Genomic DNA, 6,873 nt, shown 5'->3' on the forward strand with positions numbered 1-6,873 from the left:
AGTGAAGAGAAGAGAAGAGAAGAGAAAAGAAAAGAAGAGAAAAGAAAAGGAGGACACGAAATGGGGAGGCGGAGGGGGAGGGCTGGATCTGGGAGGAGTTATAGGTAGAAATAGGGGTAAAAATGATCAAAACATATGGTCTGGAATTCTCAACGAAGCAGCACAGATTTATTTATTTTTCAGAAATAACTTGATTACAGAGTGTTCTGCGGAGAGACGAGACGCGCGGTGGTAAACCGGCCGGCGAGTTACATCTGCCAATCTAGGCGTCTGACCTCCGCGCAGGAGTGCTCCTTGGAGTCTTAGTTAGTGTTTTGCTTGGTTGCTGTTTGCCGTTTTTTCAGTATCAGTTAGTGAATTTGACTTAAATATGTAAAAACAAATGGTGTCGGCGTACGCCTACACGCATCAACCCACACTTAGAAGCGTCCTTGGATAACTCCGCGACACCGTCACAAAGCGCTGAGACGAACCGCTGAAGGGGAGGAAAGGTCAACGCCGGCTCACAGGCCTGGGCTGTTCAGGCGGAAGCAGGCGCTGGAGGAAACGTCTGGCCGAGAGACAAAGGAGAGAGGCGAGGGGTCAGGGGCGTACCCACAGTGCTAACCTCTGTCCATCACCTCCCACGGTGCCACGGACAAAGCCACCGGGGAGCATCAAAACCACAGACAACTCGGTGTACATGTTCCGTGCATTGTAAAGACATGTTTGGCTTGCTGCTCCCTGGCTCCACAGATGCCCAAGGGATGCCTGAGTCTCCTCCCTGGGTGTCCCTCCCTCACGCTCGGTGGCCTCTGCAGCTCTGATTTCCATCATTCTAGGTTTTTTTTCTTTTCTTTCCTTTTCTCAGCTCATGACAGGGGAATCCTGCCATGTGGCTCTCTGTGTAGTCCCTCTCGCGGACAAGAATGTTGTGTAGAACTTTGTTCTTTTTAACGGCTGAGTAGTATTCCATTGCGTGACTACAGTGAAGTTCCTAAATCCCTTTTCTTGTTGACAGTTAGATCACTTTAGAGTTCACTACTTATGAATTAGGTGGCCATAACTGCCACTCCCTGCGGTCTCGAGACAGATATACTGATTACAGCTTTTTGGCAAACTCCTGGGAGTAGAGTGACGGGTTTTAGGGTAGATATGCTGAAACGGACACAAGGTTTTCTGAAATTGTTGATACTACAAAATATTCCCACCTGCGAATTATGAAAAACTCGACCGCTACTTGCCAACGTTCACCGCTAACATCCCTTCCCTGGAGAACACGTGAATAATGTCTACCCCTCCTAAACCTGAGGTAGGATTCCACCAGAGTCCACCCCGGGGGAGCCACTGGGTTACTTACAGAGCGTGGGTGAGGGGTTATGCCAAGGAGTGTGGGTGACCCCATCGTGGCCACACTGGAAGGTCTGCGCCTAGCGTGAATGATGGTGTCAGAGCCCCACTTTGTCCCTCTCCAGCCTACAGCCTCTAGCCCCTCCACGCGGCCATGTGCAATCGGGGGCCGAACTGCATACTGCTAGTTGGCAGAGGGGCGGGGCGCTGAGGGGAGGGCCATGGCCCTCCTCGAACCCTCCTTCAGTGAGGAAAGGTCAAGAGTCAACAGGCCCGGCTGCCATGAGTTTTTGCAAGTGGTCACAGATGGCTCATGGAGAAGATGGCTGCCGTTCGGCTCAGCGGAGAGTCCCAAGCAACCGCTGGCTGTGCTGTCAGACTTTAATCTTAGCCATTCTGCTAGCCACGTGGCCTCTCCTGTGATTTGCACTTATATAGGCGAGCCTTTATTGTGTACTAGGCAGCCATTCACGTTTCTAATCTTTTGTCTATGTTCTTACTGTGTGCTTTTTAGTTTTGCTATAGATCTGTGGGAACGTTTAACGTGTCAAGAAGCAAACCCTCTCTTAGCTACACTTCCGTGCCTGTGCTCACACCGTGTGACCTGGCTTTTATTTCATTAATAATTCTTTTCACAGGCAGCCTCTTTAAATCTTGATAGCATCCAATACATCAATGTGTCTGTCAGGTTCTGCAGGGAAACAGAACTGCTGGAATGAGTGTATACAGATCAAAGGGGATTTATTAGCTGGGCTGACGTGACATGATCCAGGGGGTTCAACAAGGACTGTCTCATGCCTGAGGGGCTGAGAGCCCAGGAGGCTGATGTCTCAGTGTCCATCGCTGGAGACCTAGAAGATTCCAGCGAGCTGACGGTCTTCAGTCTGTGTTGGAATCCTGAAGAAGTGGGTACTAGCACACTGAAGGAAGGCCTCCGCAGCAGGGTAGCTGGCCGCGCCAGGGAGAGTGGAGGCGAGCAGGCAAAAAGCAGAGATTCCTTCTCCCACATTCTTCTATCTGGGCTGCTACCGAAATGCCAAGTCAAAGTGGAGTCTTCCTGCCTCAAATAGTCTGATCAGGGGAACCCCTTCCCAGCCAGCGGCTGGGGTTTTAGTTGATTGCTGAAGCAGTCAGGTTGACAACCAAGATCAGCCTTCAGAACCAACTTATTTTGTCTGCTTGGAGATTTTTATGTCTTTTTATGAAATGCTTATCCATTCAAATTTAGGGTTTTCTCCTCTTTAAGTAAAATTTCTTCGGCTGTGGATTTCAAATTCAGACTATGATCACCTTGAATTAATTTTTATGTGGAAGGAGATGGGTATTCATTAAGAGTTTTTATTTTCATGTGTGCTACTAGTCTCATGTCATGTGTAGAAAATATCCTCCTTTCTCTACTGAACCACCCATGGCACTTGCACAAAATACATTATCAAAGCTAAACAGTAAAATCAGTTGTAGACCTGGCAGAGGGGCAGAAGCGGGAGAAGTGCACAGACAGCGTGGACTGCGCATCGAGTGTGAGGCCAGTGTAAGCACACACACGCTTGCACATGCGTGCACACATGCGTTTGTATGTTGTGTGCTGCATGTGCTCATTTCTACAAACCCAAAGTTATCTTAGCCATCTAAGATGACACATGTATTTACACTTTGGATATCCTAGGCCTCTAAACTTTCACTTTTTTGTTTGTTTGTTTGTTTGTTTGTTTTTTCCTGAGACGGGTTTTCCCTACATAGCTCCGGCTGTCCTGGAACTCACTCTGTAGACCAGCCTGGACTTGAACTCACAGAAATCCTCAGGCCTCTGCCTCCCAAGTGCTGGGATTACAGGGATGTGCCACTATACCTCACTACCACATCAATTTTGGAACATTATTTCTGCACTATTATAAAGTCATAAAGTCGACCTAAATTTCACAAGCCAATCTACTAGGGAGGCAGTGTGCGCGCAGGGCCAAAGGCAGCTGGGTCTGAGGCAGCCCGACCCCAGCTGAGCCCTGCCAAGGATGACACCTTCCTAGAAGCCGATTCTCAAATTGTGACCAGAGGTGACTTAAAGAAGGAAGACTGTATTTAGGCTGTGGCTCATGATCACAAGGGTGGGAGGACTGGGGGCGTGGCCTCTGGGCGTGGGGCGTGGCCTCCGCTGTGACTTCCTCAGCTCTGGGCAGATGAGGTGGCAGACAGAAATGAGGGTGGACTACGATGATGGAAAGGCCTCTCCCTGGATGTCCCGTAACCTCAGCCCCACCCGTGGGGGAAGAGTTTGCGCCCGTGGAAGACATGTTACATCCATTCTGCTCCAGGGCCCCAGAGCTTCCCAGCCATCCAGAGTTTCATAGCATTGACAGTTTCAACACCTCAAAAATCCAAAGCGTGTTCTGAGACATAAGGCAATCTGTTAACTGAGAATGTGAGCAGAAGGTACCCACCCCCAACAAATAACAGCACAGTCAGTCCCGTTCCAGAAGAGAAGAACGCCGCCATAACAAGACAAGAGCAGACCTGAGCAAGGTACTCAGAGAGGCCAACACAGAACCCTGTGGCCCCACACCTGGCATCTGGGGGTAGTCCTGACAGTCTAGCTCTGCTGCCCGTGGCACATGAGGCCTCTGCGTGGGGCCGGCCCCACTCGGTGCCTGTAGCCCTCCTTACTGCATGCCCCACGTTTGCGCACCTCCACCATCCTGGGGTCCCTGCTGTAGTTTTCCGGTTACACAGGAGCTCCATGCAGGGGTCCAACCTTGCCGCACACTGCCGGACCCTTGGGGGCTTTCTGAGACCTGACCGCCAGCCCCGATAACACCCTCACTCTCCATCATCCGTGCCTGAGATGGTTAATCTCGCTTCTCAGCCTGGCTGGGTCTGAAGCAGCTAACAGGCAAGACGCAATGGTGAGGGATTTTCCTCCATCAGCCTCAGGGCAGCCGCACCTCCCAGCGCGGTCCAGAGGAAACCGAGCCTGAGAAAGAAAAGCTCGGGCTTTTTGCAGCGTCTCTTCACAGAGTGCTGGAACGTTCATCTACCCTGCTGACCTCTTACTGTTGCCGCCGTTCTTTGCTAATATTAGCACCCAGGGTTCTCGGCCTTCTGACATGCGCTGAAGACTTGAGGATCCCCAGGCGTCCTCCAGGCCTCTGGTGCTGCTCCGGGACTGCTGTTTGGACTCCTAAAATGAGCAGCTACGGGATTCCCAGCCCCCCTCCAGCATGAGCACAGCCACTGGAGAATAGACAACCCCATGTAAGCCAGCCTAATAAAACCCCGTTTTTTATACTCACCTCATCAGTTCTGTTCCTCTAGAGAATCCTGTGTAACACATTAACTATCTGCGGCCCAGACCCTCCGGAGACAGGCTCGGTGAAAGTCTAAGATGACCTTGATCGACACCTGATGATCAGAAAACAGGGAAATGAGAGACCTGTCACTGATCCATTAAAAAAAAATTTTTTTTTTTTTAAAGATAGCATATGGCTATCTACCTCAGTAGCCCACCATAGTACATGAGCAAAGGTTACTGTCGATGCTGGGGAAAGGGCAAGACCCGGGTGTGATGGGTCTGGAAAAGCTGAGCCACCACGGCCGCTTCTAGAAAACATCTTCTGAAGTGGCTCCCAACCCCTCTCCCCGGAGCAGGATACAGCTGCCATCCCTGGCTACTGAACCCTCCTCCCTTCACCAGCAGCCTCATGATTGTCCTGAAACACGTGCCATGGAGGTCTTCAGCTGGAGCTGAAATCCACTTCACTCATCACCAGGAACCACAATAGCGTGTCAGTCGGCAAAAGTGGGAAATGGGCTGTCAGAGTCTTAGCATATGTGCTGCCGAAGCAAGCACAACTATTAGAGTCTTAACTCGGAATCCCAAGATCTCAAGTCCTGGAATTATTTAGCCCTTAGAAGATAAGGTTAGAATAGGCTAAGCATTTTTAAAATAATCTCTTTACTATTGCTTATTTTTGGTCAGGGTGGTTTTTTTGTTTTTTGTTTTTTGTTTTTTAAGTTTTGCTTACTTTTGCTTGTAAGTAGGTGTGCGTTCTTGCTTGTCAGTACGTGTTCCACGCACTTGAGGTGCCGGTAGAATCGACAGGAGGCATCAGATCCCCTGGGACTGAGTTCCAGATGATTGTGAACCGCCATGGGTGCTGGGAATAAACGAGGAGCTCTGAAAGAGCAGCTGGGGCTCCTCACCCTGAAGCCATCTCCCTCTGGGCCAGGATTAATCATTTAAGATCTGGTTTTACCAACAAAACTACCAAGAGTTGTTAAAGATCGCCATTTCAAAGCCCTGAGAAAGATTTGTTTGAAGAACTCTTAGGCTTATAAATGGCAAAGCAAGGTTATGGTTTTACTTGACAACAAAAAGGAATAACGTACAGATATGAGCCACAACATGGATGAACCTTTAAGGATTATGCTAAGTGAAAGAATCAGGTCTCAAAACACCATATATTCTATGATGCCATTTATGTAAAATTTCCAAAAAGAGGAACTGTTTTCACCCTGGCTGTGGCAATGGACACACAAGTCTGAGAATTACTGACAAGCGTTGGGCTGTACCCTCTAAGCTGGGGTGGCTGCACGGTGTAAGCTTTCATTTTCTGTGACTGCTGCAACAAGACACCACAGACCTGCTGTCTCGAAGCAGCAGCAAAATCTATGCTCTCCTGTTCTGGAGGCCAGAAGTCCAAAGTGACATGTCGACGAAGCACAGTCCAGGTGTTGACGTGGTCATGCTGCCATGGAGGGCAAGAACCACCGCTGACGCTCTCTGGCATGTGCCCTCACCAGTCCTGTCCCCATTATCTTCCATCTTTACAGAGCGTCCCCCACCCCCGTGTCATCGCGCTCTGCTGCTCTGTGAAGGTGCAGATGGCCTTAAGATAACCTCCCAATGTAAAAAATCCAAACTCGGCCCATCTGTTAAGCCCCTTCTTTCTTACAGGACAACCTAAGTTCCAGACATTAGACCAGCTGGTGTAAAAGGGACAAGGGTCATTTCTCAGCCGTCCACACCGTGTGGGAATTAAATCTCGATAAAGCCTCTTTCCAAATAGGCAAAAACATTATGAATAGGTAAAATAATAATAATAATAACCACAAAGATGTTATACCTGTGCTATAGACTCAAAACTGTCAAGAAACAGTGAGAGATGGCAAATGATTTGCCTACAAATGTTATCTTGATTCAAATAAACCAACAATAAAAGGACATTTTGGAGACAAATGAAGAAAGCTGAGTATGGACTGGGTATTAGCTAACGCTGAGAAATTACTTGCCTGGTAGAGGTGTGGCGGGGGTGTGTTAAGATCCTCTCTGTTAGAATGTATGCAGTGTCTGGGCTACGCCTTTCAGAATTCTGGCGAAGAAGGGGGAAAGAGAGTGAGTGGAATCCGGATGTAAGCCACTGGGAAGTGAGCTGGGGCTGGCCGGGAAGGGAGAATGCTCCTCTCTTCCTTCTCACAGGTTTGAACTTTTTCTTTTTAAAGGGCAAATACATTTGTGGAAACAAGCTTAAGTTTCTTATCTAAATTCTGAAC

The 6,873-nt window shown here is 49.0% G+C and overlaps 1 long non-coding RNA gene across 1 annotated transcript; it reads right to left on the minus strand.

The window, feature by feature from the left end:
- Positions 1–306: 306 nt before the first annotated feature.
- On the minus strand, positions 307–5,464 carry LOC132652797 (uncharacterized). The gene is made up of 3 exons (XR_009590355.1): positions 5,346–5,464; positions 4,614–4,722; positions 307–550 (listed from the first exon to the last, which is right to left on the minus strand). It is a non-coding gene; the product is annotated as an uncharacterized LOC132652797 (long non-coding RNA).
- Between the last annotated feature and the right edge of the window lie 1,409 nt (positions 5,465–6,873).

The sequence above is a fragment of the Meriones unguiculatus genome, chromosome 3 (genome assembly GCF_030254825.1).
Source record: "Meriones unguiculatus strain TT.TT164.6M chromosome 3, Bangor_MerUng_6.1, whole genome shotgun sequence".
NCBI classification, from domain to species: Eukaryota; Metazoa; Chordata; class Mammalia; order Rodentia; family Muridae; genus Meriones; species Meriones unguiculatus.